This window comes from Dermacentor albipictus, chromosome 2, assembly GCF_038994185.2.
Source record: "Dermacentor albipictus isolate Rhodes 1998 colony chromosome 2, USDA_Dalb.pri_finalv2, whole genome shotgun sequence".
Classification (NCBI taxonomy): Eukaryota; Metazoa; Arthropoda; class Arachnida; order Ixodida; family Ixodidae; genus Dermacentor; species Dermacentor albipictus.
The window spans coordinates 205,145,008-205,170,707 of record NC_091822.1 but is presented as its reverse complement, the minus strand read 5'-3'; the positions used below and the strand labels follow the sequence as shown (position 1 = coordinate 205,170,707).

Sequence of the window (25,700 nt, the reverse complement as noted above, 5' to 3'; positions counted from 1 at the left end):
ATATGAAAATGGATTCACCGTCAAAACAAGCAGCTCGAAAAAAAGAATAAACGCATGCCATAGTATGCAGCGTCACGCACGTTAGCATACATCACGAAAATCGTTCTTTCTTTATTTAATTTATCAACAATAAATATTTAATATAATAAATCATATTGCTGGCTCTCCCGTAATCGAGAGTAGATGTAAGCATGAAACCGCTACCGGCCAAGCAGATTGGTTGGAGACGATACTAGCCACAATCGTAAAACGGGTGCAGTGCATGTTCGTAAAGGCGCACCCCACCGCAGCACGCCATACTGCGCACTGCTCCGTATGGATGCAATAGTTTCCTGTCACAGAAAGAACCTCATGGCAAGTGTCGTCTTGGTCAAACAGCCAATCACGGTGCGCCAGACGGGCTGCGGAACTTGCGAACCGCTGGCGTTGAAAAGACCATTCAGCGCCAAAAGATGACCGTGAAGTATACGGTGCCCTGTATTTACGTTGTGAACGTCGCCATTGAAAATTACAAATAAAACTTGAGCATACTATAAGTTGCAGCTTGAGTGATATTGTGAACAAACATCAAGAAGAACTCGGAAAGAATATTTTTTCTAACTTGTTTGGGAAGTAACTAGCGTCTTCACTGGTAGCCCAGATGATCTCGTTCTGTTTTCGTAACTTGCCCGGATGTTCTCGTTTGAGTGCCCGGATAACTGCTCTGGTTTTTGGCTCAAGGTCACTTGAAGGTCACCGATGACGGGAGCTAAAACCATTTCACGCTAAAAAAGAAATGACGTAGCAATGACCCAACGGGCAAGTTAAGATTTAAAAAGTGCGATGCTAAATGAACGCCGGGGAATGACGCCGTTCTTATCTAATTCAAGGGCGCTGAGGCAATCTAGTTTAGACTCGCTGCAGACAAATGAACTTGTCAGCCTATACGAGCGAGAGAGCAACGTAAACCGGCGTTTGAAGCAAGACAGCCCTCGGAGGAGGAGGTGGCGGGCAGACTGGAAGGGAACCTATATTGGGCTCGCCACAGATTAGAGCAAGGATCGAGAACGGCGCCGAAGACGGGCGCTAACTCGCGCGCTCCCTGTCAACTGCTGTGCCGCGAGGAGGCATTGTTGCGCAATTTCGTGATACCTTTGAACCATCTACAGGTTGTTAAGCGCATCGACAAATGGGAACGCTTGGCGTGTGAAATGCTTATTCGGAAGCACGTTGGAGCAGAGGAGCAGCAGGCGCCTCTGTAAGGCGCCAACATCTTCTTATGTATATATAAGCTTAATTAATCAATGAAATGGGGGGGGGGGGGGCGAGGTGGAAACTCTTCCCCGAACTATTAGGCGGCAAGAGGTCAGCCGCAGGCAGTGTGCCCCCTCGCCCTCTTTCGCCTATTGTTCCTCGCGGGCCACAAACACATTCTCTTGTACGTACGAGCCGAATAAACCAGAAGATAACGCGTCTCGTTAAGAACAGAGCGTGCGCGCTTCAACAGTGCACACTCTGCCGAGGAAGGCACGAAGAACATCCAGGAGTGGTCGGCGCAGCCGAGAAACGCGCATCTACATGCAAAGGTGCCCCGCTCCTTCGTCGCTCAACATCTTTACTCGCGCACCTCAGCTGCACGGGTCGACGTTTTCCAAGATGCCCGGCGCGCTCGAGTCGGTGGCGCAAGAACTCGTAAAGCGACACAGCCGGAAGCTGCGCGCGTTTATGTTCTCCAAAGGAAGCGGCGGCTCGGTGCAACGAAAACTGAATTGAAAAACGCGCGGGGTTATGTGCGCAGTCGTATAAATTCAGGGTTACCCATGGGGCATATCGCAAGAACGCGGGCGAGAAAAAAAAAATGATACGAGAGTCGAGAGCTCGCTTCTACAACGGTCTGACGATGAGGGGGCAAAAAAAGAAAGGCCAGATAAGTGAACACCTTCGATAATAATTCGAGCAAGCTTTTTCAAGCACACGTTCGAGATTTTGCCCCAGATGATTATAATGCGGCATAAAAAAGATCTTTTACTGCCGGTGTACCGCGGTTCGTTTTTATTGTGTGCGCATTTAACGCAGGGCCTTACAGAAAACCTCGTTGGTTCTCTCTCCCTTTTTTTATTTCTTGCGGTGAGATAGAAACCTGATGGGGACGAACGCCGAGAGGAGGAAACCGCCTCGGGCCCGCACTGCACGGTGCCCGAGAAAATTGTCGCTGCACTCGTAAGATTCCGAGGCGCGATTGCGATTGTAGCATCGCCGTTCTGCAAACGCACTCTTCGAGAAACCAGAAAGAGCAACGTTCCACTAACTGAAACGAAGAAAGGTGTGCACTAAAAATGCTGCGTTTAGGAAATCACCCCTGCATTAAGCAAATAAACGAATCCCAACGTTCGTGGGCCCCGGCACACGTAACATTATTAGCAAAGAAGAAAAAGAAAACAAGAGGAAAAGAGTCTAATGGGATGATGCGACAGACGATGGAACGATCCTCGCTACTATATAACTACGCGTGCGGCAGTCCCTGTTTACTGTTGTCCTTTCTTTCGTTTCTTCCTCCCTGCGTGCTCGGCGCGCTCCGCTTATCGAGTCTCGAAAGCCGCGACCCCGGCGCGTGCCAGCTTCGTCCGGCCGCACGCGTTGTGTCCGCCGGCGACTCGTGCGCGCCCAACGCGTGGCCAAGGATGGCTCCGAAAGCCCAGCGTGACACGTCGCACGACGAAGCAAATCGCGATGCCACCTTGCGGATCACGAGGACGGACGTCGCCTGCTGCACTCACTCGGTCACCGTGGGGCGACTAAGGACAAGCCCGACATCGATGTCATCGTTCCGATTTCGGCGACAGACGTGTTCGTGGCGGAACGTCCCCACTGGCAACGACTATTTTCAGACCGGTTCAAGGGGCGCTATGAATCGAAACAATCGAGACAGGCGCGTACTAGCTCTTAGCTCGGTGTATATATATATATATATATATATATATATATATATATATATATATATCAGATCATAAGAATCCAAGAAACAATGGACACGAAAAACTGCATAGGGGAAGTAGTTCTTAATAGAATTACAGAACTGATAAATAAATGGAAATGAATGAAGAGACAAACGCAGGATACGAAAACAGCAAAAGCATCGCACGCGGAATGCGAAGCTTTGTATCCCGCCTGCGGCCAGCTTTCTCATCTAATTTCATTTCCATTTATTTATTAGTTCTATAAATCGCTTAAGACACACAGACAAAGAACTTTACTGAGGTCCTGTAAGAGCTAGTAATCATTTGCTCTATGCTGTTCTTCTTTTCGTTGTTGCTTGGCTTCGTATGATCTGATGAATAAAATCTGAATAATGAATGTACTTTGTTGTCGTTCATATATATATATATATATATATATATATATATATATATATATATATATATATATATATATATATATATATATATATATACAGTGCTGGCGTTTGCTAACACTCCCAGGGTTCTGCTAGGAAACATAAATACCCAAGAAACTTGACGGGGAAACGGCGCCGCGGTAGCTCCATTGGTAGACCATCGCATGCGAAATGAGAAGGTTGTGGGATCGTATGCGGCAAGTTGTTCTTTTTTTTTATGCACTTTCATTTCCATTAATTTATCGTTTCTTTATTTCATTTATTAAACACAAGTAATTGCCCCCATGTTGTCCTTGGTATCAGTGTTTGGTGCCTTTTTATGATATGACTAATAAAAATGGGGCCCCTAGTTTAACCCCCTGTCTTCTCGTCTTTATATATATATGTATATATACACACTCTTCGTGTTGTTAATACGTTAGACTTCACCCTGCCTCTGCTAGCCGCCTGGTGAGCTCAGATGCTAGGGCGGCTGCCCCGGAAAGGCGGTGGTCCCGGGTTCGCGTCCCGAACAAGGACAAATGTTTCTTCAACTGCGACATCTGCTAAGGGAGGACTCTGTCACACTTGAAGAAAACTTTGTCCTGGTTCGGGACTCGAACCCGGGACCACCGCCTTTCCGGGGCAGCCGCTCTAGCATGGAGGCAGCTACAAACGGGCTCGTACCCGAACCTAAACGTACTCAGCAAAATTTATCCCACACAATACAATGACAAATGCCCCTGGTGCCACGAAACACTCACGCTCTATCACATAACGTGGGCATGCCGGAAGATAGACGTGGTACCCGTTATACCAAACCCGAGTGCGGAGCAAAGGGAAGGAGTGCTCTCCAGCGATCGCCAGGTCGACCAAGAAGGTCTGATTCGGCGAGCACAACTGGCAGCAGCATCCAGCGGAGCCCTGGACTAAGGGCAACCGACCGTTGCTAGAAGATGGACGATTCCATCTGAAGACCGCAGAAGACCAGCGAATCTAGAGCTGATAAAGTTTTTCACTCACTCACTCACTCTTCAACTGCGAGGCTTTTCTTTCGAGAAACCCTTACGGGTTTCTTTTGTAGCACTTCCTACGACTGTGCGGATGTCTCATTTTCCCTTTATTAAGATGTCATACTGTAAGAATACCTAATCTTTGTAGCCATTACAATGCTTTAGGCCAAGCTAGGTTCGAGACCAAAGCTTGGACAACCATATCCCGGCATTCCCAGAGCGGCGCTATTCCCGTTACAGAAAATTCACCCAGCTGGCGGCGCGAGATTGCCCCATAGATAATATTCTGAGAAACGGTGCGGCACTTACCATTCCCTGGACAGCGGAGGCGCGCAGACGACCCGGCCAAAAAGAAAGCTACAGTTAACTCGGGTGACGCGCAAGCGTATGGGTGCTCCAGCGCGCACACAGCGCTAACGACCCTCGGTGCGTCTAGACGCCCGTCCGGGTCGTAGATCGTATTCAAGACAGGGCTCACGCAGCGGCGCCATACGCAGCAGCCGCTTGAGTAGAAAGTTTACTGTCTAAATTACCTAGCATGGTTTCAGCGTGCACAGGCAAACATGAACACTTCACACGCGATGACCGCGGACACTTGCTGTCAAAACGCTGGCGTGAGGAATCGCGGCAGCAGCAGCGAGCGAAGCGACCTTCGTGCTGTCCATCGCTTCAACGCAAACTGAGCGGTGAGAACACAGCGCACGCAAAGCTACCAGACATTGGCCAACCTACAGTGTGCACCCAAAGCAGATCGCTGTCGAGATAAAAGGACAGAATGGTGGGGTTGTTGGTATGGCATTATTTACACAGTAGCACAGAGGCGCACGGACAACGAAACAAACAGACGGGACAGAGCGCGGGACACAGACCGCGCGACTGCGCGCAACCACGCCGTGGGACAGTACGGTCATTATGGTGGTACCGCTAGCAGGGTAGTACCGTGCAGTACCGAATGATGGCACTGTGGTAAGGGGAGCGTTCTCGCATTCTTCTCTCAGGACGGCCAGCGCTTTCAGACGCTGTCGTTGAGACGCTGCGATCACAGGCGGTGGCAGGCGCCGCACGGAGTCCCGAACGCGTTGCTTGGGGAAGTGTCGCTCGAAGTACCGGCTGGCTTCGGCGTACGAGTAAGGCACGGCGGGAAGCGGGGGCAGCCCCTACGTGACAGGGCAAAATACAGTGCCGCAAGTAACCACCTCCGAATGCTTGCTAAACGTACTCCTGAATAGTAAGCGGGGTTCGTTCTTCTCAAATTTGTTTCGTTGTCCATTCATGGCAAACATTCCAGCAGCGCAACTTCATGCATATCCATGCCAGACTTTCTGTTCAAAGTGTCAGCTTAAAGAATATGACGTAGGCTTAACGATTTTTATCATCTGATTGCTGTTTTGTGGTTGCCTATAGTGCTAATTAAATGCGGGGATGAAATTTCGAGAGAAACCGGAGCCATCGAGAAGGCCCAACCGCCGTCCTTGTTGGCTTGTTTCGCAGCTCTTCAGACAGACACCGCCGATTTCACGAGCTGACCAGTTACGCTTGCGCGTAAAAAGTTCAGAAAACGATTGAGCGGCAAATGGCGACAGAACTCAACGCATTAGGTCGCACCTCGTTGAGGTGCCGAATCCCTCATTGAAACAACGTTCACCACATTGCAAAGACGACCTGCCTCTTCCAGGAGCGAAGTGCAACTGAACGTGGTCATTAGGTAGTTACATCTTTCAATAAAGTTTGCTCATTTCCACGGCACCCCGTCATAGCAAGCGCTGAAAGACAACAATGGAGGAGAAGCCGTCGCACAGTGAATGCGGGCCCCTCCTCCAAAGCCACCAACTAATCCTCTCGACAGCGATATTTCGGCACGTGGAAGGCCACTGTGGCGAACAAAGGAGCCCTCACTTCTACCTTCGTGCTAGGCGCGAAACTGCCTCACGCAACCGAGGCCTTCGCGGGTGCGACCCAATCGCTTCCCCTCCGCCTTGTAGAAGAAGCGCAGCCATCGACGCGACCGCAAGGAGGGAGCCTTCCTTTCTCCCTCCAGCATTACTCTGCAATGTATCACATCCATCTCATCAATCAAGCAATCGAGAAATCCGCATAGCACGATCAACCTCTATATATTGTCACGTGGTAGTAACGTTAAAGAATACAGTAGAAATACTGTGAAAGACAAAACTAGCTTTTATTATACGAACCTGTGCCCACAAAGACAGGCTACACTTAAAGCACAACGATAGCGGCGAACACAGTTGGCGATCGTCGAAAATCTGATCAGCGGGTCCAGCGCATCGGCTTTTGTACAGCAGTCATCGAATGTTCCAGGCTAATCGTTGGGACCCGCGTGCCTTCCACAAAGTTCTACACCATTCGCGTCACGCGATGAAATCAGATAACACAAGGTTCGGCGACAACAGAGAGCGGATAGAAGCATCGATAACTTTCCAGAAACTTCGGATACATGCAGGCGCGTCCCGCGCTGTGCGATAAGATTTGTTAGGCGGCGAAACGTGGTCGCCCGATAAATATAAGTACACGCGTTCATATGGCTTTCATAGATTACGAAGAGGCTTTCATTCAGTAGAGATACCAGCTGTCATAGAGGCATTACGTAATCAAGAAGTACAGACCGCTTACGTAACTATCCACGAAATTATCTGCAGAGGTTCCACGGCTACTTTAATTCTGCACAAGAAAAGTAGAAAGGTACCTATAAAGAAAGGGGTCAGACGGGGAGACAAAATCTGTCCAATGCTGTTCACTGCATGCTTGGAAAAAGTATTGAAGTCTTTAGGCTTTTAAACTGGAAAGGCTTAGGAGTAAGGATCGACGGCGAATACCTCAGCAACCTTCGGTTTGCAAATGACATTGTTCTATTCAGCAAGACTGCAGACGAGTTACAACAAATGATTGAGGACCTTAACAGAGAGAGTGTACGAGTGAGGTTGAAGATTAATATGCAGAAGACAAAGATAACGATGAATAACCGCGCAAGGGAACAAGAGGTCAGGATCGCCAGTCAGCCTATAGTCTGTGAAGGAGTACGTTTACCTCGGTGAATTAACCACAGCGGACCCTTACCATGAGAAGGAAATTTACAGAAGAATAAAAATGGGTTGGAGCGAATACGGCAGACATTGTCAGCCCCTGACTGGAAGCTTACCATTATCACTGAAAAGGAAGGTATACAATCAGTGCATTTTACCGGTGCTGACATACGGGGCAGAGACTTGGAGACCGACAAAGACACCTTGAGAGACAGAAAGATAGCGGTTTGGATAAGAGAGCAAACAGGTATAGCCACTATTCTAATTGACATTAAGAGAAAAAAAATGGTGCTGGACAGCGCATGTAATGCGCAGATTAGATAACCATCGGATTATTAGGCTTACAGATTGCGTACCAAGAGAAGGGAAGCGCAGTAGAGGACGGCAGAAGACTAGGTGGTGCGATGAAATAAGGAAATTTGAGGGTGATACTTGGAATCGGTTGGCGCAGGACAGGGGTAATTGGAGATCGCAGGGAGAAGCCTTCATCCTGCAGTGGCCATAAAAGATTATTATTATTATTATTATTATTATTATTATTATTATTATTATTATTATTATTATTATTATTATTATTATTACTCAGAGACACATGCTCCCTTGCTCCACACTGCTATGCTAGGAGTTCGTACTCGTACGAGTCACCTTGCAGTATCGATAGATCTGGAACCCGTTCAGTGTAATTCAGACTCGCGCCTTTCGTCGCACAGAGTGTGTTTCACTCGTGCTCAAAAGAGGGCAGCACAATTCACCTTGAGCGGCTATTATAAAAAGAAAGAATTGGCGGCGGCCATTTCGTGGAGCGCGCTGCAACCAAGGCGTACGTTTTCACGTTTTTTCGCAACTAACATTTCTTGTATATGAAATGCAGCAGGTAAAGCTTACGGCACTGTCTTTTGTGAATCCCTAACCAAAGTTTCAAAGCACTGAAAGCGAAAATTCGAATTTATCAGACGTGTTGAAAGCGTCCACGTTTGTGGAGAGAGAGAGAGAGAACAACTTTAGTGAAAATGCCTGCAGAGTCGGTGAGGCTCCCTCCACGCAGGGAGGACAAGCTTTCACCGCGACGCGGCCACTACGTCAGTCTCGTGCATTGTGCTCCTCGAGGTCTGCGTGCCTCGCTACTTCCGGGGATCCGAGAGGGTCGCCGCCCCCTTCCTGGGGGTGCTGCTCCCTTCTCCTCGGTTTCGCGCGGTCGCTGCCTCCCTAGAGCTGCCGAGACCTGCTGGACGGCCTTGAGTTGTGTCTCTTGGTCATAACTCCTCGTTGCAGCCTCTAGCTGTGGCGGGATCGTTGTCTTCTCGCTGGCTTCACGCGGATTTATACTACAGTCCCAAAGGATGTGGGCCGCGGTGGCTCTCTCCTTAGCGCACAGTCTACAAACGTCACTTGCGTACACGCTCGGACACACGTGCTTAGCTAGCACCGGGGTGAGCAGGGACCCCGTCTGTAATTGCCTGTATAGCACTGCCTCCTTCCGGGTAAGCCCCGGATGAGGTGGCGGCATAGTCTGTCTGTTAAGTCTGTACCACTTCACTATTTCGTTGAAGGTGGTCATCTTGTCCTTGGCACTGCACCGCGACCAACACTCCGAGTCGGCCGTGCTTGCAGCTGCGCGGTTGGTTAGTCCTCGCGCGGCTGAGTTGGCCGTCTCGTTGTGGTTCACGTTCCCGCGTTCCGACACGTCACTGCCCATGTGGGCCGGAAACCACTTGATCACCATAGCTCTTTTGTGTTCGATGTGTTCGGCCTTGCGCAGTATGCGCGCGGCCTCACTACATACCCTACGCTTGGCGTAGTTCTTCACTGCCGTTCTAGAGTCACACAACACTGTAGTGCATCCGGGGTCGGAGATGGCCAAGGCGATGGCCACCTCCTCCGCCCGGTGTGCCTCTCGAGTCCGGACGCTCGCCGCAGTCTTCGTTGCACCCGTCGATGCCCCGACAGCCACCACCGCGTATGCGTCGCTGCTCCCTCGATACTCCGCCGCGTCCACGTAGACGGCGCCTTCTTCTCTGGCGTGGAGGTCCACGAGTGCCCTGGCCCTCGCCAATCTCCGCTCCTTGTTGTGCTCGGGGTTCACGTTCCTCGGGATCGGGTAGACCCTGAGCTTTCTGTTGATGCTATCCGGTATAGGTACGTCTTCCTGCTGGTTTGCTTCCCTCGGCTCGAGGCCAAGGTCCCGCAGTATCTGTCTTCCGGTTCTCGTTTCAGAGAGACGCTCGAGTTGCGCCGTTCTCTGTGCTTCGGCTATTTCGTCCAGCGTGTTGTGGACTCCCAGCGCCATGAATTTTTCGGTACTCGTGCTCCCGAGGAGGCCGAGTGCCGCCTTATACGCCTTGCGTATGGTGGCGTCTATCTTGTTACGTTCGCTCGGCCTCCAGTTGTGGAAGGCGGCAACGTACGCTATGTGGCTAACTGCGAAGGATTGAACGAGCCTAGTCAGGCTCTCCTCCTTCATCCCCGCTCTTCTGTTGGACACCCTCTTGATGAGTCTCATTGCCGCGGCCGCTTTGCCCACGAACTTGTTGACCGTTTCACCGTTAACACGGTTTCGCTGGATGAGCAGCCCGAGCACTCGAATCTTCTCGACCTCCGGTATTACCTGTCCTCCCGCTGTCTTGACCGTAATCTTGGGACGCTCGTACTTGGCTTCCATATTCTTTCTTTTCCTGCCCGCTCCTGTCGGTGGAATCACCAGCAGTTCTGACTTGGCCGGAGAGCAAACGAGTCCAGACCCGCCCAGCTGCTCCGCGATGGCATTGACCGCTTCTTGCAGCGTTGTCTCGATGTGTCCGTCGCTTCCTCCCGGTACCCATAGCGTAACGTCGTCGGCGTAGATGGTGTGCCGGACTCCCGCTACTCTTTTTTGCCGGTTGGCCACCCCGATCATCACGAGGTTGAAGAGTAGCGGGGAGATCACCGAGCCCTGCGGAGTTCCCACGCTGCCCAGCTTCTTCTCTTCGAGCTTCAGGTCTCCCGCGCAGATTTCGGTGGTCCGTTCCGTCAAGAAGTCTTTGATGTACTGGTAAGTCCTTCTGCCCATGTTTAGCCTGGATACTTGGGCCAAGATAGCCGAGTGCCTCACTTTATCGAAGGCGCTCTGCAAGTCCAGCCCGAGTATGGCTCTGTTGTCATTGGTGCCCGTCGTATCGTCGATGATCTCGTTCTTCAGTAAGATCATGGCGTCTTGCGTCCCGAGCTTCTTACGAAACCCGATGATGGACGTTTGTGGACAGAAGTTTTTCACGTAGAGCCCTCAATGCCCCGTATGTGGACACAAACTGTGGATGTGGAAATTTGGTGCCTCTTTGTGCGTGTTTCGTAGCACGTGTTCTCAAGGATTTTGTTTTAACCTCCCCAGATGGGTTAGTGCTCGATGTTCTTTCTGTAGACTGGGAAAGGTACAGTCTTCTCTGACAACATGAAAGCCGGTGACCTAGGCGGAGCAGTCTTAATAATGCTTGTGGAGACAACTGCGCAGCAGTCACATATTTTCACGAATAGGTATTTTACCGCATGAAAGGTTCTTCATTGCTTACTTCAAGAGAAAAAGTTCATGTGCCTCGAAGAGTACATCCACACCGGACAGAGGGCACTGCTGCAAACCTTACCGATGAACAGCAAAGTAAGCCGTGGAGAATCGACCTCCCTCGTGTGTGAGGACAGAAATGTGTGTCTGGTCAAATGGAAAGACAACAAAAGCGTAAATTCTTTTTCCAGTGCTGTCGGAATAAATCCTACGTCTTCCTGTAAATGCTGGTCGAAGAATGAAGCAAAAAAAATTGTACCGCGTTTGGGAAGTATATTAGAATATAACCAATTGAAAGTAGTCGACCTCATCAACCGGCACATTTCATGTGGTATGACGAAGGTCAACTCTAGGAAATGGGCCGTTAGGATGCTCCCACATTTTGTCGACATTGCTGTCTGCAAAGCGTGGCTCGAATACCATGGCCATGTGACAGCTTTGCACCTACAACAAAAACAGCTACAGTCTCTCTTGTCTTTTAAGCAATATGTAGCCCAAACATTCGCCAAATCTAACCCTAATCTAAAGGTAAGAAAGTATACCAGCAGCTCCAGGGACCAGACCAGCTTAGCCACTTGAAGGCGACACCAGAAAATGGTTTTGACCACTTCCCAGCATTTTCTAAAATTGAATATGTATACAATGCAAGAACAAAGACTGCAAAGCACAGCGGAGAGTTTGGCGCATGAAATGCGATGTTTTATTGTGCCTGCAAGGGGTAAAACTGTTTCTTTCATTTTTACCACGCTTTTATTTTACCACGCTAAACTATATTTTTTCAGTGCCCAGTCACTGACTTTTTTTTGTGTGTTCTTGGTTATCCTCTACGTTTCGGCACTACTGTTTAGTAGGGAGAAAATGGCCTAATGGCGTGCTTTTCCTGTGACATTTATTCGTAAGCTGACCTTCATGACGTGGAGATGTCTGCTTAAGGAGATCCAACCAATTTCTCTTACTCTGCGCATTTTCGTCTCATGATCGGGGTTCCACCTGGCCTAGATGCTCCTTCGCAGCGTCATCCCACTGTGCACGGATGGTCCTTCCCTTGCCAGACCAGCGCATCTATCCGAGACGGTTGGAAGTGCAAGCCCCACCGACCGGGCTCGGCTCGAAAATAGCGCGCAGAGGGGGCGGCGAGCGCACAACCCGTCGTTTCCGCGAAGCGTCCGTCCCGGCGCGCGGTCTGCCCGACCGAGCAGCAAGGTCGGCTCGGGACTGCGGCCCACCTCACTTGTTTCTCTTTTCGGACAAGTGCAACGACACATGCTCGTCACGTTGAAGCCATGTCGGGCATCACCCTTGATGCGCCGTGACGAATAATTGGAATGCAGAGGCGAAATAGTCAATTCTACAGGTGCCCTCAGCCCTCCTTATCAATCAGCGAGATTTGAAGGCTCAAGAATCAAGAGATCCCGAATGGTGGTATAATAACGGCGCTTACAACAGCCGAGCGCGAAAAGTCTCAGTGTGCACGAATGCTGACACTTTTTTAACAGGCTTCACCTCGAGGCCCTAACGCTGCAGGACAGGCGTCAGCGACGCGCTGTGCGAAAGACGTGCATGCACAGAGCGGATGTGATCGGAGACCCTCCAGTTACTTCCCTTCACGCTAAACGCAGAGAAGCAGGCAGAGATACGGAGCGCTGCTAACCATAAAAGCGGAGCCAGTCAGGGCCAGTTCCCCCAGGATCGTGTCCGCGTGGTAACACGAGACTGTCGTCATCAGGATCGGCACCAGCATCGCCGTCTTCCTGCACAGCTGGCGCCACCGCGCGAACGCGGCCGTGCCAGTGATGCCGCCTCCGTCGTGGTCACTAATTAACCAATTAATTGGTTAATTAGTGATGTGACGATTGATTAGTACCGTAGTTAGTTAACGTAACCAATTGAAAAGCCAATTGCAGCGAAGGTGACGAAAGCAGGTTCCTGCAGGATCGTGTTCGTGCGTAAACACAAAACTCCCCATACGTTGGCCGATACCGAAGATGTACATTGCCGGGCCGACGCGCAGCGGAGGGGCAGTTCGCCATTAAGGGGCCCACGTATACACACAGCTTCGCTAGTCATCCTTCTTCACAGAGTGGAAGGATGACCGTGTGACCTCCGTGTTGCTTGTGTATATCCTCCTGGTACAAGGGCAAGTATAACGAGAGCAGTCGGGTTTGATTTTATGCCAAGTCCCAAGCAATGGACAAAAGAGAAAATCAAAGCCGTGCAGCGTGTGGTAAATGTTCTGTTTCTTCACTCGCACTGTTTTCAAGCAACCGTGGTTAAATCCTTCGATCCTTCAAAGTCATCTCATACTCGTCACTATAGACGGAAACTCAATGATTTCAAATCAACATAGCGCATCAGAAGATTAATGCGACAGAGAGTTACGGCAGTAAATAAACGGTGGAAAGCTGAGGTCTTCACTTTGGTGCTTGCTGACGCCCACATTTTCTGTCCAGAGTGCTCGAGCGTTGTGTTGCGGGGGAAAGGCAAAACACTGGGATCAGTACTGTCGTGGGGCTTCGGATGCCCATCAACTCGCAAACCAGGCAGCAACGCAAATACACTGCTGTTATTTTGCAGTGTAAGCATACTCTTAGTGTGCCCGGCTACTGCTCTGCTCCGACCTTTGAACGAAAAGAAAGACAGAAAGAAGGACGGCAGGTTAGTAGGACTTGCCTTTCAGAATCGCATCGCAACTTGAAGCGCATCTGTTTCTTTTCAGGAGATGCACTGTAAGGACTTAAGTTGCCTGAAATTAAAGCACGCACTATAAATCTTTGCCCACCATGTGACTTACGCGTTTGAAACCTTGCCCGCTTATGGCTGTCACATTTTCTCAAGAAATTTTTCACGGCGGTTGTAACTGAGTCCGGCATTGTTTAGCTTCACGTGCTAATATGCCAAAAAACCTCCCCACTTTCATTATGTTTAATCTTGGTTTCATTTAGAGTTTTCCCATAGCAGCAAGCTAACTTTTGCGCCGTTCGTAAAACAAACATGAACAAACTGCCTCGTTTAGCTCACCGATAACGCCAGAAAGACTTAACAGGAAGATCGTATAAACACAGAAAGAAAAACAAAAGTGGGGGGAGGGGCCGGCGCTCTGTAATTACTCTCGGCATTCCTAATTAAGCCATAAACGCTGTTCCGCCACGCGATACAATTTCGGTACACGTCACAAAGAGCACGGCCCCCATTTCCTCCAAATACGAAAGCGCTCCCGCTTTTTGATCCTTGGGGGAAGCTTTGTATGCGTTTCATATAGCGTCACTAAAGATGCAGAAAACGAGGGTTCAACCATTTTCATTTAGCTTCCAAATAATCCACTCACTTGGACGTTTCTACGCGTAGGAGCTCTAACTTTTCCCCCTCTTCCTCAAAGAATAAACTTGGCAAATATTCTAGATTTCTTCAAAACCGTGAAGATAGGCATATAAGGATTATCGGGCGTTTTAGTCACATTGGCAGATTCGCTGTAAGAGACAGAAAAGTAATCAAACGAATAAAGCCATATAGACATGCAATTGCAATGCATGCCCACTGACCTGGAGAGACAAAGCAGAAGAGTGGGTCTAAAAATTAATCTGCAGAAAACTAAAGCAATGTTTAACAGTCTCGGAAGAGAACAGCAATTTACAATAGGCAGCGAGGCACTGGAAGTCGTAAGGGAATACATCTACTTAGGGCAGGTAGTGACGGCGCATCCGGATCATGAGACGGAAACAATCAGAAGAATAAGAATGGGCTGGGGTGCGTTTGGCAGGCGTTCTCAGATAATGAACAGCAGGTTGCCATTATCCCTCAAGAGAAAAGTGTATAATAGCTGTGTCTTACCAGTACTCACCTACAGGGCAGAAACCTGGAGGCTTACGAAAAGGGTTCTACTTAAACTGAGGACGACGCAACGAGCTATGGAAAGAAGAATGATGGGTGTGTAACGTTAAAGGATAAGAAAACAGCACATTGGGTGAGGGAACAAACGCAAGTTAATGACATCTTAGTTGAAATCAAGAAAAAGAAATGGGAATGGGCAGGACATGTAATGAGGAAGGAAGATAACCGATGGTCATTAAGGGTTACGACTGTATTCCAACAGAAGGGTAGCGTAGCAGGGGACGGCAGAAAGTTAGGTGGGCGGATGAGATTAAGAAGTTTGCAGGGATGGCATGCCTCAATTAGTACATGACCGGGGTAGTTGGAGAAATATGGGAGAGGCCTTTGCCCTGCAGTGGGCGTAACGAGGCTGATGATGATGATGAGACATGCAAAAGGCACCTGAGAAAGACCAGGTCTACTATTAACGAACGGTCGCTTTCACAAAACGAGTCATGTGACACAAGCTCAGTTCATCCAACGTGAGGGAAAAATTTCAGTGGCGATTTAGCGGTAAATGCGAGAGAAATTCTTTAGAATTGCGTCGCACCTCTTTGAGGTCCCGGATCCATGGTTTAAACCACGTTCACCACATTGCAAAGTGTTGTTCAGGAGCTCACTCGACAGTTCACTCGCTTCTTCGAGGAACCAAGTGCAACTGACGGTGGTCCGGAGCAGCCACTTCAGACAATTACAGTTCCTTTTTTTTTTCGTTTCGACACTCCTAATGTTAATGTTGGGACAGGAAAGCCCCTGAAGATCTGCCGCGCCAGTCGATGGGCCTCTTCGCTAGCGGCCGTGTCTTCGCGTACAGGAATGCAGCTGACGCAAGCCGGTCTTCCACACGGGTGCACGATCGGGAAAATCCTCACTTGCGCAGCGAGGCAGCTGCTTGTGACGGCCGACCGCCTCCTGGCAGTGAGCGGCCGCCTCGCCGACGGCACCGAGTCTGCCGCGACGCTGTCATTGCTCTCTGCGCCAGCGACGCACCGAGGATCCTTCCACGTCAGTAGCGCCCGCACAGGCCACGCCATGGGTTCTACACTGGGCTCCGTGCTGGCGGAAGCTTCAACATAAACAGGACGCGAAGGAGCACAAACGGCGTACACGGGCGTTGTGCCCCTTTATCTGTACTCGTTCGCGCCGAAAGACACTCGATATTCGAGAACAACGTATAACAATTAGGCTGTGAAAAAAAAAGAGAACGGTGTTATTCTGGCCTCGTGTGTGGATGCGTTGTAAAGTGTGTTCTGTAGCATGAGGGATGACGTCATATATGCCGCGTGGTCACTGCAGTCTTAGCTGATCTGAGTCCACGACAAGCACGCAGCAACCGCTTTACGGCATCTTGCTGTTTTTTTTCCCCACAGTTTGTCCTGAGAGTGCAAGAAATGAGGGCAGCCCAAGTACGCGGGACCATCTTGCAGATGGACGGCACAGCAGGGACGCGCAACGGAGAAGTCGCACAGCAGGCGACGTAGCGAAGCGCGCCTCGGCGAGCGCGGAGCGTGCGACGAAAAAGCCCTCGCGGAACGGCAAGCGGGCGTGCGCGCGCCGCTCTGACAATGAGGCGCGCTAATTGACGGCCACCAATGAGCGCCCGATTTACGCGCCGAGCCGGTGGATGTAAACGCCGTCCTTGCACACTTCGAGGGCCAAGCCGAAGCTGCGCTCGCTCGCTCCTCGCGCCAAGCAGGATCACTCGACGGTGGAGGGCAGAATGGGCCCGAGCCTGGCTCGACAGCGGTTCATGCAGCGAAAGGGCCGTCAACTAAAGCCACGAGGTCTTTTTGACCGTGCGTGAGCAATGCGCTGCAGGGTCTACAAGCGCTACAGCAGCGGGAACGCGCGCTTCGTATGCAACGAAAGCGTGCGCGCAAATGGCGAGGAGACTGGGACGCGACGAGGAGGAGGAGAGCCTGTCTTGCGCAATAAACGCTGGTCTTCCTAGGTGAACTAGGATCGGAAGTTTGGCGACTTGGCGGCGATACTAGACGGCAGCGCGAAAGAAGGAAGACGTCCGCCTGGTCTGCGTTCTCTCGCGCTGCGACAAAATTACCTTACGTGCGCGTTTCGTAGCGCAAATTCACGTCTGAGAAGCGGGCAACAACAAGCAAAAATTCGGCGAGCAAATAATGAAAACTTGGACAACAGCATCATTACAATACGCTGGACGTATGGCTCATACAGGTACGACAAATAATGAAAATGTCCGGTAATATTCGGAGACCGATATGTGCGTGCCGTGCCATTGCAAATCGCGAAGCTCGATCTTGGGACACTGAATGCTTCGCGCGGTCGCCGTCAGGGCTGTAATGGCGCTGCACGGAACGGTAGAGTCGCTATGAAGGAAAGACGCTATACGCAGATCCAACGCCCGCGTTTTGGAGTCGAAGCGAGCGTTTCACGAAGCGGTTCATCGAAACCTTTCTGGCCGCTTCTCGTCGGCGCACAGCGGAAACGTGTTCGGCCGCGCGCAATGCGGCGTGCGGGCTCGCGCTGTCCGCCTCAAACATGGCGGCCACTTCCCGGCCGATCGCCCGCAGTGTGAGAACCATGACCGACGCGTGGCGGCCATCTTCCGAGAGAGCTGGTTGGTGTTGAGAGGAAAATGGCGTACGTGCGTTTGCGGCCCATCTAGGGCGTCCCAAAAGAACATGACAAAAAAAGACAGTGATCAAGTATGTCTGGTCACGGACACAGGCGGCAATTTGTCGACCACGGAACAATATAGTTCTTTGCTTGTAACCGCACAATCCTGCAGAGCACATTAATGCAAGATAAAGAGATAACACGATACACAATTCGCTATCCGTCATTTAAAAATCCCGGCCACCTGCTTTTTGACCGGAGTGTACTCCTCGGCTTGCATAGCTCCTGGCGAAGCAGAATGTGCGATAGACATACTGAGAGCTTGAAATCTACAAGCCCCTTTTTTTTTCCGGCAGTCTGCCGCCCATGTAAGAAGTACGTATGCTGCTCAGGAGCAGCCGCAAGGTTTGATGCAGACGATGAATGCATGCGTTGAACAAACCTCAGGCTACCACACTAAGACTCCTGCAAACCCGTACATATCCCACTCCTCGGTCTCTTCACAGGATAGATCCTGAACACTCACAGTCGTGCCCCAAATGTGGTCATGACTCATGCTCCTTTGACCACATGCTCTGGCTGTGCCCAGCCCTTAACGCCTCTCCACCCATCACGAAAGAACAATGGCAGGACTCTCTCAAGAGCAGCAATCTCAACATTCAACTCCAGGCTGTCCAGAGGGCCCACGACATTGCCGCGGGACTTGATCTCCCGGTTCCATCGTGGGCGGAGCCACAGACTTGATCTTCGGGAGCCTTCGGTTTGGCTCCCCGAGGTCTCAGTCCCTCAGGACTCAAATAAAGTTCTTGTCATGTCATGCGTATGCTTGCCTGATCTTTAAGTATTTTCTCGTAAGATGTACTGAATTTCGATTTCTGTTTTTCCTGTTTCCATGTGTTGTTTACAATGTAATAAATAGAAAGAAAAGTGCTCTTTCTCACAATAAACGTTGCTCAAAAAAATTGCCGTTATGTCGCTTCCTAAAAGAACTTCTGGTTACTATTTATTATTGATTTTCAAAAGTCAAATTCAAGCTACAATATTTGCTTAGCATTGATCGAACGTCCCTAAATGTAGCACTTGCACATAACCCTGTGCCGATTCACCGAAAGCCGTGTCTGTCTCTGTCTGGTCAAGATGTCGTTTGCCGTGTCTCTGGAATGTGTATAACGCCAGCAGCGGAAACATTTTCTTTAACCTGCACACTTTCACTTTGCCAGTTGAAACAGGGTTTCATGAAAAAGGAGTATACGGACCTTGGAATGCAAACTGCAGTCTTCGCAACCAAGCCAAGACAGTAACACTGTTGAATTCTTTTGTTGTGACGTATATTATCTTGGGGAAATTTTACAAAGAACTACCAAAAAAAGAACTTTCTTTCACATCCTATGGTATCCGATTCCTTCCTTTCAAAAAGACAATTTACCAGGTGAGTTGTTTATGTTAATAATGACTTTAGTCCTTATGGAGAAGCCGCATGATCGACAGACCTGCCGAGGCACCTCGCTTGACAAGCTCTGTTTTCCGAGAAGAGGCAGCTCAAGAGCCTAGTGTGGTTGGAACCTACGATGGCGTTCATGAGTGGATTTCACATCTGCACGTTTGTCTTTGTTTGCCCGATTTTCGAACTTTCATTGGATTGAATAGCGTTGTGCATTTGTGTGCGCATGTGTCTAAATGTAATGTTCGCATGACACTACTCATATTTTCATACAGTGAAGAAACAAAAGTTTCTTTTCCATGTAATAAAGAAGAAAAAAATGCGCATGTGGCCTCATGGTTACAGCATTCGACTGCTACGCTGGAGGTCCGAGGTTCGATTCCCGGCGCTAGACTCGCTTCTTATTTTTGAGAGGTTGAATCAGTCAGTTGTGAGTTGTGAATCAGTCAGAGGTGAGGTTGAATCAGTCAGTCAGCCCCCACTGTGCTTCTTAGATCGATGATTAAATTTTCATTCCATAGCAAACGCTTTAAAAAACAGTGAGCTCGAGTAAACGGCGCGCTGATATCGCCTAACCAGTGTTTCTTGCAGACTAACTCAAAATTTGCTGAGCCGCACGCACTGCATGTGTTGCGATAGCTTGTTGAGAAGGACACGCGAAAAAGAAATAAGTAGGAGCCACGTACGAAGGACAGAAGAAATCATCCCTCGAAGAAAAGGCCGGCGTCCTTTCGATTACGGTTGAAAGACACCGGAAGGCGGCGGTGTCTTTACGCCGCCCGCGGTGGAAACGAGCAAAACGCGAAAGATGCGCTGGCCGAGAGAAAAGCGCTGAGGAAGCGTTCTCCGACGGAGACAACACCGGAAGCAGCAAGCGAACGGCAGGCGGGCGCGAAGCCACCCGAAGGAACAGAAGTGGCGACAGCCGCGGCGTACGCAGTGATACGACGAAGCGCGCACGGCGATAATCGGGGCCGACTCGAGCGAGCTCACTTCTCAAACAAAGGCGTGTTGCGGGAAACACGTCGGCGATGATGAGGCTGCTTTGGTGTAATAGGCCTGGCGGGTGAGGCTAATCCTCTTATCTGGATTTGGGCTACGTAGAATAGCACCGAATACAAGAGCTGGCAGCTTGCTCTCTTCAGTCGTTATTATTGGTCTCACTTCACAAATTCACGTTTCCCTTCCGGATTAAGGTATGTCCCTACCGACATTGCGGAAAGTGGCGCCCGCCATAACAGGTTAGGCCCGAGAATTTAGGCTGAAGAACGATAGACAGTGCGGAGCCCGTCAGGCCTTCCTGATTGTGAATTCCTTAGGCGTATACTTCTTGCCTCACTCGTCTTTACATTGCCGAGCGCAGAGTGTATCAGCCGACCAGACGTGCTTAGCATTTTGTTTTCTGAAAATCACCACCATTTTACGCAGGACAGGGGTTGTTCTTCAATTGTCGTTTCCCTCGGTGATTTTTATACGTATATGAATTGACTCCGAAATAAACAGCTACCAGTGCCGCATTGTGTTGCCACCTCTGCGTCTTCATCTATGTTGCGCTGAAGAAAACATGTCAAACATTTCGCACGAACTCACCGAACAACGTGTAACACGTCACAGGTGTTGCACTCATTCCAGGATAGGGATACGCACTGGTATTTCTCTCCTTTAGGATCGACCGATAAACAGTCAAACGCCTTTATCACGAAGGAGCTGGAACCTTCGAGATTCTTCTTTATGCGGGTCACTTCGCTGTAGACGTCGCGCACTGTAGCGCTCACACTATAGCGCAGGCTAAGCCCGTTCAACAAAAGAACACATTTATTTAGCATGAATCTAAGAGCGACCTAGTGAAATTAGTCCCTAATATTTTTTGCGCGAACGTTTGTTTGACAGAATGTGTGACTACGCAGGAGCCATGCAATGCAAAGCTGCACATCGCCGAATGCCGCCGCCTTTGACGCCCTCGGTTTGTTTACAAGATCTTCCTCGCTGGCATTCGCGTCGCCCTAACCGACTTCCGGGACGCCGTCGATCGTCATTGATGAGTAAATCATTAGGTGGTCATCAGCTGCTACATGTATTCGTCAGCCGTCACGCCCTCTGATACGCAGAAACAAGCAGCGTACGAGCCGAGAGAGTTGAGTTGTCGCTGAGTTTGATGGCGCATCAGCCACCAAGCTGAGCGTCGCGAGCGCCGCCGTCGGGACGCCGCGATCGCTTCGTTGCAATACACATAAAAGACAGGCCGGGACTTATTCAGTCCTTCGGTATACAGGTCATTTTGCTGTGCAGGCGTTCGTTGTAGAGAAGTTCGACTGTATTTTATAAAAAGACAGGCAGTTTCAGGGCAAAATGCCTACAGAACGGAACTATAATTTTTTTTCAAAGCTTTATATTCTTTTATTTAATATCATCACTCGTCATTAGTACAGGGGTAGGTCTCGGAGTTAGAAAAACTGTCAGGGTGACCGCCTATTAGTAATTTAACAATATAGTAATTAATACATTATGGCAACATAGCAGTGGCAGACATCACGTTACACGAAGTTAGTCAAGTAGATAATCAAATACAAGAGAGGTGCTTGCAGTAATGGAAGTTCAAGTCAAACAAGCAAATGAAATATATACTGCGTATCAGTAAATAAAAATGCAGCAATTGACACATTAAGGAAACATAGGAATGGCATATATCAGAGAACACGAGATCAATGTAGCCGATAATTAGAAATAGAAATGGCCTTACAATATGCGAAGTACAAGTCAAATATATGCTACGCATCGAAAAATTTAAGATGGCTAAGAAAAAAATAAAGAAGACAATGGGAGATAGGGAATAAAAGCAACCCATTAGGCAAATACAGAAAGAACGAAAACTATAAAATAAATTTTTATGCAATATATGTTCACATAATGTGTCCGTGGCCAGTAGTGTCGTTAGTAAATATTACTTCGTATCTCTCTTGTATGTAATGTTGTGCGGCAGGCTTTGATATGGGCTGGTAGTTTATTCCAGTATTTAATGGCCGTAAAAATGGGAGTAAAGATTTCATAATTAGTGTTTATTCTAGGAAGTAAAATTTGTTGTTAGAGGAAAATTTCGTATAATTAGTGCTGGTAAGAGCAGATATATTAAATGTATCTAAAATGATTTCATGTTGTAGTGCGCGGTGTATCACTAAAACCAATTTGAGCTGGAGCATGACGTAATGGTAGTATATTTAAGAAAGTTAAAATTAGTACTGCACATAACATGCAACTAGAGAAACTGGTGATCCTCGAGGTTTGATTTTGTGAATGTTGCAGACGTGTTATGTGCGTGGAATATGCGTTTCCCCAAACTGAGATGTGGCACTCTAAGCGGCAATGTATAAATGCGCAATAAAGTGAAGTTCTTATGCTTTGTGGAAAATGCGAAAGCGTTAAAATTAGTGCTCTTATTCCAAGGACATTTTTTTTTTATCTTGTCAGCATGCAAGATAAACCACCTAAGGTGGGGGTCAAGCTTGACCCCAAGGACTTCATGTCCAGGTGAAAGAATACGAGTTCGTAAGACGAGCCGTGGTGCGAGCGCGACGGCACGCAGATAAATAGTCTAGGTCCGAATTCAGTCAGCTTATCACCGCATTTATCCTATTAGTAAATATTGTAACGAACAGCTCAAGGGGTTCAGACGCAACTATGCATTGTGGGCTAACTTGCGCCCGGGGGGTGTTAAAGAAAGAGAGGACTGCCGCGTTCCGATGCCCCTCTCTCTCGAGCGTCGCTTCACGCCCCCGGCAACGGTCCCCTACGATGCGAGTGCGTGCGGCGAATGCCATTGTGTCTATTTCACCAACAAGCCGTCTTAGAGGGCGCACGAACCTGCGCGCGTTGTGTTTAAAGATGGTTTCTGCCTTGTATCAATATAGTGGCGTCGTCAACACATAGTATAGGTGAAGTACTGGTTAAACAGTGAGGAAACAGTTTGCTCAAGAGCGAGCCCTGTGGGACACCCCTAGCGACTGATTTTGTACGTGAGAGTGAACCACCGATATCTACTGTACAACTTGCATTTTGTTAGGTAACTGCGGATGAGCGAAAGAGCTGAGCCACGAATGCCCAGAGTTTCTCACTTGTAGGAAAGAATTTTATGACAGATGGTGTCAAATGCTTTAGTGAATTCAACGACAACTGCGTCAAGGGCGTGTTTTATTTCATCAGTCAATGATGTCATAGCTATTTCAGTCGAACAACCTTTACGAAACCCGCGTTGCTCACGCGAGAGGGGATCGAGCTTGTGAAAGTAGTTTGTTAAGCGGCTTACAAGTGATTTCTCAATAACATTACAAAAACAGGATAGCATGCAAATTGGGCGGTAGTTTGAAATTACTTCTTTGTCACCTTTTCGAATATAGGAGTTATTTTGCCGTCTTTCAGTTCGTCGCGGAAAACGTTTGTTTTAAACATCCAGTTAATCCTGTGCGCGAGTACGTCGGTGAAATGAGATTATATTAATTTGATTTATGAAGGTTGTAACTCGTCAAGGCCCGTGTACTGCTTGTAAATCGTCAAGGCCGGGACCTGTAGTTCGTAAACTAGCGACTGAATCGGAAGCTTCTTTGGGTAACGTAGGGTACAAGTAAAATGAATTAGGCGTTTGCATGAGTACTGGCTGTAGCATACTCTCTGGTGAATTATCACCTGTAGGACATAAAAAAGCATTGAATTCATTTACGATATCAGTGGCTTCTGTTACTACCATTGTTCCTGTATTAAGTTTGTTCAGTGTGCGGTTTGGTGTTACCAGATGAAGAAAGGACCTAATGCTATCCCAGGTTATGCGGGTATTATTTTTGTGTTTAAAGATCGCTTTCTCAAAGTAGGAGCGCTCGGCTTCTTTCAAGAGTCTGGTAAGCGTAATAGAATAAGTTATGTACCGCGACTTTAAAGTTACATTAAAGGGTTGGCGTTTTAATGTTTTATGAAGGTTAGCACGTTTATTAATACTTTATACGAGGGATCCTGTAATCCCGGGGTTTCTAGGGGCTGAGAACCAGTGAGTATCCTGTGTTAGGTTCGTATGCTCTAAGTACACGCTTCTAACTTTGTCGGTAAATTGTTGGAAAGCCAGGGTTGGGTCTGTTATAGAGAAAATCAAGTTCCAGTTGATTCCTGCAGTATGATTCATGAACTTAGTGGTGTGAAAGTTAGCTCTTTTTATGTTCCTTTGGTACGGTGGGATGATATATTTTAATAGAACGAACATGGGATAGTGGACCATTATGGGAACAGTGACTACGCCAGCACATTGCTGTAGGTGTAAATTTTGTGACGTAACATCCGGCGTACCACAGGAAAGTATTGTGGGACCTTTATTGTCTTTATTATGCATCAATGACTTACCCTGTGGTTTATCTTTGTCCGTTAGGCTGTTCGCTGATGACGGCCTTATTTAACGTACAAATAACAGCTTTGATGGTCACTTCAAGATGACCTTGAACTAATTTGCAGGCACCTGACAGATGCCTATGAACTCATGTTAATGCAAAGGGCTCTTCTTCAGCCATACCCACACAAAACTCCAACTTTTCCTACTAAATAATAAATGCTACCGCGGTTATTACCAGAGCTTCAACATATAGATACCGGATTTGATGTGTTTATCCAGTGCTATCCTGTTTCTAGATCCTGTGTTTATCTAACACAGGATCTCTCATGGAGCACGTATACATCTGCTATCTGTTCAATAGCCTATAAAACACTAGGATACGTCTGCAGCAGTGTACGTCACGCGCCATCTAATGCACGCAAATTAGCTTACCTTTGCTTTGTTCGTCCGGAACTAGAATTTGCTTCATCTGTCCGGTCGCCTCATCACGACTATCTAATTGGTATGCTAGGAACTATTGAAAACAGGGCCGCACGGTTTATTTCTCGTAATTAGGCCCCCCCGTCATGCCAGCGTAAACCAATTAAAGCTAGGCATCTCACTCCAGAAACCAGATATACGCCGAACTACCTCCCTGTTATGTTTCTTCCATCAGTATGTCACGTCACAGTACACGTCACGTCCCATGTCACGTCACAATGACACGTCGCAGTATCCGCCACTCAACACACCTGAAGGCAGGTCAAACCGTTTTCATAACAAATTCAGCTTCATGGGCGTTTACGATAAATCAAAAGCGTTTAATTCATCCGATTATGCACGTGCCTTCACCTGGTGGAACAGCCTTCCTGATGATATTGCTACATTATTAACCGGAATGCTTCTCGCTAAAGAACTACACGCTAGGTATGACCAATTGCTACGTAATGATGTGTCACTGTTGAACTGTTAGCGTTTCTATTATGCATGCGCTTTCTCACTACTGCATCTTCTTAAGTGCCTTGGCATAATTTTTTTTCTTTGTATTCGTTTGTTTATTACATGTATACCATGTTGATGTGTACTTAGGTGATTTTCTTTTCCTCGTTTTTCCCCTTCGTTGTATTTTCTCACTGTGTGCCCCCTTACTCAACGTCTTTTATCGGACCTGTAGGGTACGATAAGTAAATAATTATGTAAGCAAATAAATAAATAAAGAGTCAAAATGCATTCCAAAGCATCGGAAGGCACCCTGTGGACATTAATAGCCCAATGAAACATTAGTACGCATCGAAATCAGCATGCGAGCATCGTCGCGGGTCTGCTCCGTGTCGCGAAGATTCGCGATTGACCTCACTGTCCGACACACTCGGGAATGCACCGATGAGAAGTCTCATCCACGGCTTCCTTCGAGGGACGCCTTCACACGAGCAAACGGTGTGGGAACAGAAAAAAGAATGGAGCCAAACCCGGATATTTCAAACCCGCCTATTTCGAATTATGGGTCATATCGAACAC

At 48.5% G+C, this 25,700-nt stretch overlaps 2 protein-coding genes and 1 pseudogene across 7 annotated transcripts in view; 1 reads left to right on the top strand and 2 right to left on the bottom strand.

Annotated features, from left to right (window-relative positions):
* Positions 1-25,700, bottom strand: part of LOC135903397 (RNA-binding protein Musashi homolog Rbp6-like) — a 1,054,134-nt gene that overhangs the window by 793,625 nt on the left and 234,809 nt on the right. The window lies entirely within an intron of this gene.
* LOC135903398 (uncharacterized) overlaps positions 1-25,700 on the top strand; it is a 267,763-nt gene that overhangs the window by 87,742 nt on the left and 154,321 nt on the right. The gene's annotated exons all lie outside the window — the stretch shown is intronic.
* On the bottom strand, positions 8,458-15,377 carry LOC135903393 (uncharacterized; annotated as a pseudogene).